This window comes from Anolis sagrei, chromosome 2 (assembly GCF_037176765.1).
Source record: "Anolis sagrei isolate rAnoSag1 chromosome 2, rAnoSag1.mat, whole genome shotgun sequence".
Classification (NCBI taxonomy): domain Eukaryota; kingdom Metazoa; phylum Chordata; class Lepidosauria; order Squamata; family Dactyloidae; genus Anolis; species Anolis sagrei.
The window spans coordinates 155,682,580-155,692,143 of record NC_090022.1 but is presented as its reverse complement, the minus strand read 5'-3'; positions in this window follow the sequence as shown (position 1 = coordinate 155,692,143).

Below are 9,564 nucleotides of genomic sequence, written 5' to 3'. Positions count from 1 at the left end.
TGCCTGCGAGGGAGGCGGGAGCATGAGCAGGGCCTCTCCAGATGATCGAAGGGATTGTGTCAGTTTGTACACAGCAATGCGGTCATGCAGGTAGCAGGTCCCAAACCGTTCAGGACTTTCATACAAATTCAACTTAAGAACGAACTTACAGAACCTATCTTGTTCATGGCCACATTTTATGACAGTTCTCACCATAGGTTATTGGGTGCTGTTTTAAGTTTAAATAATTATTTTATATGCTTGTGGTTTTATCTTTTATTGTATTGTATGTTTATTTTTTGTTGTTCCAGGCCCATTGTACCATATGTAAGCCGCCACAAGTCCCTTTGGGGAGATGGAAGCAGGGTACAAAAATAAAGTTGTTGTTGTTATTGTTGTTGTTATTATTATTATTGCTACTACTACCACTACTACTACTACTTTAACTTGGGGACTAGCTGTATTCCCAATACAAGTATCCCAAGCATTTTGGATAAGGGATACTCAACCTGTACTATTTTTTGCACAGATGAGAGTCTTGGTAGTTTTTTTTCCCTATGCCCAATTAATTTATGTCCACTGAAAGACAATTGCAATTACAAGTTACATGTGTACAATCATCAGATTTAGTTTGCCTTTGCTTTGGCAATAATGATAAATGTGCTACATTTCAGTGAAACCAGGAAATGGTTGAATATATGTGTGAATGAGCTTCTGAAACACAACACATAGGCCTTAGACATCCAGAGCTTGAGGAAGTAACTTTTATACTAAAGCACCCAGAATCTTCCAGTCAGTGTGACCATTGATAGGAAAGTATGGGAACTATAGTCCAGAATTTTCCCAAGTTCTGGATTCACTGGTTATTTTTTTCAAGGTGTAGACCTAAGATGTTTTCAGTGAATACGTCATGTGCTAACAGGAAACACAGACACATTTTTGATCATTCTCTAACATTATGGAATAAATTGGTAGTTGTCCTGTAGCTTTGCAATTCACTTCCTCTAGGAAGCTGTCCAAGCATCTTTTTTGAAGTACTGGATACTTTTCAATTTGAACTGATATTTACTGCAGCTATTGGCTAAGAAACTGGGAAACTATGTGGGAAGGATTTGTGCCGAGTACTGAAATTTTTATATATAACATAATTAGCCTGGAGCCAATACCATTGGATGTGGGGGGATCTAAAATAAACAAACATGCAACCTTACATAAAAAGCCAATACAAACAAAATTAAAGATTTTCAACTAGAGAGAGAGAGAGAGCCAAGAACAAAACATTGATCTCTGTATTCAGGAATGTGGGCAAGGCAAGGTATTAAATCACAGTGTAGAAGAAAGGGGTAATCAAAATAACTTTTGAATATGGGCTTATTTACCACAAACTCTCCTAAACACAGCTTGAATGAAAGTGTTGCAAATTTAATATGGTTAATTAGAGGTAATTACATCTAATTATACATATGCCATATTGTGGAGAGTTGTCTAGAAACAAGTGGGTTTAATAGCTCCAAACAGTAAGCATAATATAGAATCCTGTGGCGATGTATTCAGATGCATAACGTTAAAAGGATACACATACTTACACAAACATACACACACCAAACCAGGAACATTCCTTGCCTGGTGTGATGTTGCAATATCTATTGAAGCCTGAACCAAATGTTTGCTCTCCCTCCCCACTTAAATCTGGATAATGTATTCACAAAATACCCACACACAAAGAAGACTGCCTATTGCTTCTCTGCATAATTCTCACAGTTCCAAGTCTGCTTCCCTTGACTCGCCCTCTAGTACAAGAATTACTGGCCCCACAGAGAGGTTTGTGTGTTGCATTCCTACTTGAATGATTGCTTGGATGTTGTCTTATGCCAGTTCATGTATAAGAAACCCACACACACAAATCCTCTTTCTATCCAGAAAGGGATTAGACCCACAGAATCTGTGGCCCTCCAGGAGTTTGGGACTCCAACTTCCAGACACCCTAGTCAGCTTGTCCAATGGTCAGGAGTTCTGGGAGCCAAAGTCCAAAATATCTGGAGGACCACAGATTGTGCAGGCCTGCTTGAGATCGGTGGTAGGAAACCTTGTGCTATCCAGATCTTTTGGACTGCAGCTCCCATAAATACTTACCTTTTACCATAGTAGCTAGTGCTGGTGAGATTTGGTGTCTAAAAGGGCACCAAGATGCCCCCCTTTCTCTTTTATTTATTTAATTTTTTTGCTGTGGATGCTTATTCTGGAGCAAATACTGCTGTATTTACTAAGGATGCAGACAAATCACAGTCTAGAATTCTATTGCCATGTTTAAGATGGATTCAGCCATCAGAAAGAACCATATATGCACTAGAGCACCATGGGAAACTAGAGCACCAATGACCTTATGACAAAGGCCCATGGATTCACCCTGCATTGGGTTGAATCCATGGACTCCCAGTGTGGGGTGTGAAGAAGCTACCACTCTACATCCCGGATCACCTGCCTTACCTTCTTCATCATCCCATTGAAGGCAAGGCGACACAGAAAAGCTCTTGTGCTGCCATGGCGGTGGTGATGGGCAGTGGTTCACTTCCCTTTTCAGCATGGAGCTCTGCCAAACGTACCGTTACGTCATGTGAAGGGCTCTGTGACAAAAAGGGAGGTGAACCAGCCTACAATGAAAAAAAAAGGACTGTCTAATGAGGTGGTAAATCATCACAGTCCTGTAACATGTTGTTCATTCATTCAGTCGTCTCCAACTCTTCGTGACCTCATGGACCAGCCCATGCCAGAGCTCCCTGTCGGCCGTCACCACCCCCAGCTCCTTCAAGGTCAGTCCAGTCACTTCAAGGATGCCATCCATCCATTTTGCCCTTGGTTGGTCCCTCTTCCTTTTACCTTCCACTTTCCCCAGCATCATTGTCTTCTCTAGGCTTTGCTGTCTCCTCATGATGTGGCCAAAGTACTTCAACTTTGTCTCTAGTATCCTTTCCTCCAGTGAGCAGCCGGGCTTTATTTCCTGGAGGATGGACTGGTTGGATCTTCTCGCAGTCCAAGGCACTCTCAGAACTTTCCTCCAACACCACAGTTCAAAAGCATCTATCTTCCTTCGCTCAGCCTTCCCTAAGGTCCAGCTCTCACATCCATAGGTTACTACAGGGAATACCATGGCTTTGACTATGCGGATCTTTGTTGCGGATCTTTGTTCTGTGTCATAGCTGCATGCATTTACTACCAACTCAGATGTGGATCTCTTGCTTCTGCACTGTAAAGTTCATCCAGGTCCCACTGAAATTGTTGGATGCAGGCATCCATGGAATATAATACCAGTGGTTACATGGAATGTCTTTGATCGGAGCTGCCCCATGGTCCTCTCCAAATGTGAAGTGAGCCAGCAGAACACTTAGAACAGGCATCCCCAAACTGTGACCCTCCAGCTGTTTGGATTTCCAACTCCCATAACTCTTGACTACTAAACAACCTGGCTAGGTCTTCTGGGAGTTAGAGGCCAAAACATATGACAGGCCACAGTTTGAGGATGTCTGACTTAGAACAAGGTCTTTGGGGTCCACATGTGAAGATTATGTCCTGTAGGACCAGAAAAAAAGCTCCCATGGAAAGCAGTCTTTGCTTCACAATATCTAGCACCACAAGAAGATATACTACTGGTCTGCTGCAGTCAAGGTCCACTCTTCAACTGAGAATAAAAAAGAGAGAACACGTTGACTTGGGACTATGCATTCGAGTACGATTGGGGGTTTTTTTTTGGTCCATCCTTATTTCCTCAGCCAGGAGTTTAAAGAACAGATGATGAGGTGACCTGGCTCAAAATTCCAGTTCCTTGCTTGTCATTTAACAAAGTCTCAACTGAAGAAGGGAGAGTTGAATAGCCACCTCAGATATCCCAGAGAGTGGTCTTCTTTGGATTGGGCCTTGAGCAGATTTGTGGAGTCAGAGGTTTCTGACTGAAGATTTTGATTTACCTTCCTTACAATCATCATTTGAGGTACAGGAAGACTGGGATATGATGCCAGTGTTGTAAAGCAAGCATCAAGGTGAATGTCTATAATTCATGTTATTTTGCTGCCCTTTGTAGCAGGTTGCTGTCAATGATCTTTTCTTAAGAATGCTGTCTTTTCCCAACAGTCTTTAGAATAACATTCTGCATTCCTGCATGGGATTCACTGTGCAGAGATAAGCATGTCATTGCCCAAAGAGCAAATGCTTAATTCATTATCCACTAGTCTCTGAGGCTTCAGTGTCACTCTGATTTAGCCAATATTCTCATGTTGTTGCATTGCAGACTGCAATTTAACATGCATGCAAGCAGAAGAGATGATGTTACAGGAAGGTCACTGATATTCTACATGAACATTGTCTTGTTCTGCTCTCTTTTTGGTTAAACATCTGGAAACTACACTAATGTCACTGTTATGCTCCTAATAAAGCTTGCCACCTTTCCCAGTTCTTGGTCCTTTTTCAAAGCTCTAAATAGTCATGAAATAATCTGGATATTAGATATAGTTCCAAGAAGTGCCGCCTTCTGCATCATGTGGATTGATGTTCTGTCCAAACTAACACTTTTCAAGTGTATTGTCGAAGGCTTTTCAAGTGCTTTTCCAGGTTTCTTGGAATGCCTTCAAGAGCACCAACCACTATCGGTTCCACTGTTGTTCTCTTCGGCGATAGTTGTCCAATTTCAGTTAGTAAGTCCTACACTGTTATTATCTGAAATGACAGGAAAAAAATGCTCAAAAGTTTCAGCAGTTCAAGAAAAAGAGTAAGGACACAGCATAAAACAAATAACGAAGTGCATTAAATATACACATATATAACAAACTAGATACCCCCTGCCATGTGTTGCTGTGGCCCAGTCTGGTGATCTGGAAAATAAAGTAATGAGAAAGTGTTATGTAATGTCTTGATGCTTGTGGGTTAAAAGTATTTCTTGCTGTTTCTTTGTCAGTGTTGATGTGGAGATTGTCTGGTTTGCCTACTCTGGAACATGCAACATAAAATTGTCCTTCTTTAAGGGTCACTTTCAAATCTATGATACTATATCTCTGTGTGTGCAAATCATGTATGTCTACTCTATATCTATGGCTCAATGGCTATTTGTCAGGAGGACTTTGATTATGTTTTCTTGCCCTGGTGAAGGGAGTTGGACTGGATGGCCTTAAGTATTTTCTGTTGGCCATGGGGGTTCTGTGTGGGAAATTTGCCCCAATTCTGTCATTCATAGGCTTCAGAATGCTCTTTGATTGTAGGTGAACTATAAATCCCAGTAACTACAACTCCCAAATGTCAAGGTCTATTTCCCCCAAGCTCCATCTGTGTTCCTAGTTGGGCATATGGAATATTTGTGCCAAGTTTGGTCCAGATCCATCATGTTTGAGTCCACAGTGCTCTCTGGATGTGGGTGAAATACAACTCCCAAACTCAAGGTCAATGCCCACCAAACCCTTCCAGTATTCTCTGTTTATCATTGGAGTTCTGTGTGCCAAGATTAGTTCAATTCCATCATTGGTGGAGTTCAGAATGCTCTTTGATTGTAGGTTAACTATAAATCCCAGTAATTACAACTCCCAAATGACAAAATTAATTTAGTTGAGTGATGGTCACTCCTCGGGTTAGTAGGTATCTTGTGGCCAAATTTTGCGGCAATTCGTCCAGTGGTTTTTGAGCTATGTTAATCCCACAAACGAACATTACATTTTTATATATATAGATGAAGTACTTGTGATGTGTCCATAAAAAATTAGATAGAAAAGCAAATTTCATTAATTGGGACATATTAGGTAGTAAAAGGGACGCAAGAACAAGTTCGTTAAATACTGAGCTGTACTCAGTCTAGTATCACCTCCAGTCCAAGAAATTTAAGCGTTCTAAATTCCAAGCTATAATAGGAATTCATGTGTATCTCCAATTGTGAATTCAGCATTCTTAGATAGTTTGGGTAAAAAAAATCCAAAAAAGAAAGTAAAAGGTTCTCCAGGAAAAAGTTCAACAGGTGTTTGAATATAATCTGCAATGAATCAGAGAAAACAAGGAAATAACACTATAAAGCGTTCTTCATAAGATTTAGCATCAAAGATAAAGAGTGAAATTCAAAAAAAGGGAAAGGTATTCAAGCTTTGGAATGAAAAGTTGCAGTACAAAAGAGGAAGGTCTAACAAGGATACTAAATTGCCCATCTGTCCCATTTGAGAGAAAGTAACCGGGACGCAGCTAATCAGAACAAAGCAGAAAGAAATAGTCAACACCCAGGATTAAACCAGTGTATACCTTGCTTAATGCAGGGATGTCACCCACCAGCCACCTTTTATGCCTTCTTGTTTCAGTTTTGACTCCAAATAGTACCCACTCCCCCATATTTCATGTGGCAACTCTACCCTCAAATAGTTGGAGGTAGAGTTGCTACATGAAATATGGGGGAGGGTTCCTGTCCCTTAAATAGTGATGTGGAAGAAAAAAAATTCAATATTTGTTGCTTCCATGGCAAACCACCTGCTGAAATTTTCTCTTCTACATAACTATTAAAGGAACAGGATCTTTGTCCCTTATTTTACTTGTTCACCTGGATAAAGGAGGAAATTGCCACATTTTGGACTCCACCACCCCTTCCCAGCCATCTTAAGCCTAAGTAAAGGTAAAGGTTTCCCCTTGACATTTAGTCAAGTCCAACTCTGGGTGGTGGTGCTCATCTCCATTTCTAAGCCAAAGATCAGGTGTTGTCCATAGACACTTCCAAGGTCATGTTGCCAGCATGACTACATGGAGTGGCATTACTTTCCCGACAAAGCAGACCTATTGATCTACTCACATTTGCATGTTCTTGAACTGCTAGGTTGGCAGAAGCTGGGGCTAACAAAGGGAGCTCACCAACCTTTGAATTGACGACCTTCCGATCAGCAATTTGCAGCTCAATGGTTTAACCCACTGCAGCCCTTTGTCTTAGGCCTAGGAGAGAACTTTATTTAAGAAGGAAGAAAACCAGAAGCTGACTTCTGTTTCGTTCTGTTGAAGTTTTTTTTTTAAGTTCACTTGGAAACTCAATCCAGATAGGCTTTGAAAACAATCAGTTGCATGCATAATTACTCCTGTCCTTTATGTTGCAAATGAAATGAACAAGTGAGGGATTTTGCAGGTGAATATACAATCCAATGTCAAATCTTGGCAAGAGCTTAGAATTGCTGTCGTGTCTGCCAGTTTTAGGTTTTGTGATCATATTGCATGATGAATGGCACCCTCCCATTTCAAAAGTTGGGATAGGGAGGCAGAATAAGCATAGGCTTTGATTTGACAGATCCAAAATGTTGTGGGTTTAAAAAAAAGAAAAAGAAAAGCACTATGAAGATTATCTGAATAAATAAATCAAAATGGCAATGCCATGCAGTAATTCCCAGAGAGCTCATTTCAGCAATCAACAAGAAACAAAAAAAGAAAGAAAGAAAGAAAGAAAGAAAGAAAGAAAGAAAGAAAGAAAGCAAGTGGGAAATCTCAGTGTGTATTGCATTACACAGGTTTGTGGCTTTTCTTCTCTTTATTTGTTTACCCACCGTGTCAAACTTACCATTACAGGGAAAAGTGAGTGAGGGGAATGCTGGCCAAAGGGAGCTGCTTTTATCCATCAAAGGCATTCATTTTCTTGAAATGTATATTTGAGATCCGTCCACCAAAACTGATTTTTGTTCTTGGGTGAACTGACATTTTATATTCCACTTGCATTATTGAAATAGAAGAACAGATGCTTCAATTTGCCAGTAAACCTGAAAAGTGTTACATCAAACAAATCAAACAAATGCATTTGTTTTCATCTTTGAACAACAAAAAAGGAAAACTGATTCCATACATCCAAATTACGGGTCATTTTAAATCCCTTTGTTTTCAGTGGTAGAGATTTAGGCATGAATTGGAAGAACTAATTCACTGAAAACTACAGTATATGAATGTCTGGATTTTATCCCATGTTTTGTAGTTTAAAATGCAAGTATCTTTTCTCCATATACTTTCTGTATCCCAGTGATCTTCAAACTGCATTCAGAAGTCAGTGGGATTCTTTACAAACTTATTAGAAAGGAAGAATCGTGCTCAATAGAAAAGCATGCCTTGAATGCAAAAAAAAATCAAGCATCAGTCATGAGGAACTTCACATAGATCCAGGGAAGAGTACTATCTGAAACTGGAAAGCTATTGCTAAGTGACACTATTTAATTCAGAGGTAATTGTTTGAACTTCTGACCAACTCTTGCCAAGAAAACATTGTTATAAGTTCACTTTAGGATTCACTAAAGTGACTTGAAGGCACGAAACAGCTAATGTTCCTGTGGAGTGCCACAGCAGAAACACCAGTCATAGAAATAAAACTTCTGCAAAAAATAGCTTGTTCATTTTAACTGTTCTTCCCACTGTTATATAACTACAGGCATGTTGAGTGTGTCTACTGCCACAGGTTGCTTTCACTGGGAACCAGGAGACCTGACCTCACATATAGGAAGTAATTTGCCCTAGAGCAGAAATGCCAGACATACTTTAATGCTTCTTTATTGGGAGGATAGAAACTTCTTTCTGCTCACTGCTCCAATCTTAGAGCATCTGAAAATGTCCTAGTACTAAAGGTTCTCTTGGCCTCGCCATCACATCCCATGAATTGGGGCTAGCCCTCCCACTATGCAGGGCGAGGCATCTGCCTCAGACAGCAAGTTTGTGGTATAATGGAAGAGAAGAAGAAAACAACCATGTGTGTTATTTAATTTGTTGTTAGATAGGTCCTAAATACCCTAAAGGCAATAGATCTCAGCTGAACTTGGATGCTAAGCAGGATTTGCTCGTTAGTATTTCAGTGGGAGACCACTAATGAATACCAAGTTATGTGGGTTCTATTTCAGAGGAAGCATCTGGCAAAGCCACCTCTGACTATGAAAACCCTATGAAATGCATGGGGCTGCTATAAGTCCACAGGTGACTTGAAGGCACACACTGTTGTACTCTGGCAAGTGTCAGAGGATTCTTCTGAATGTTCAGAGGATGAGGGGGATGATGGGTTCCAAAATGAGACGTCTGTGAGAGTTCAGGAAGAATTGCAGGCAGACGATGCTGATGTTTGGAATTCCTCACCTGGTTCCATGCAACAGAGGAAATTGAAAGTACAAGTTCCCTTGAGAAAAAGGCCTTGAGAAGTTTTCAAGGGAGCGTAGATTAGACCTGAGAACGCAGGGTGTGAAAAACAGGCAGACTAGATATTTTCAGAGAATTTGTGATAAGACTTTGTAGTCCAGATGTGTTAGGCATGATGTCATGGGTGCCTGGAAGGGTCAAATTAAGTGGTTTGGTTCCAGGCTTCTCAGACATTTCTAATGGGGATTCAGTCTCCTGTTCATGATTCCAAGTTCATGGTTCCTGTATTGCCAAGATTCCCGTTTCATGTTCCTACTTATGCCTATGTACCTTTGGAGAAGTTATCCTGGAGAGGTTCCTGTTTTCATGTTCATGAATATACCTTCAGATTAATTCTATGATTTTGGATTCCCTGGTTTTGGTGTTTAACCTGGCATTTTTTGATTACTGCTACTGAACTCTGGTTTCTTTTGTGTATTGCATTTTATA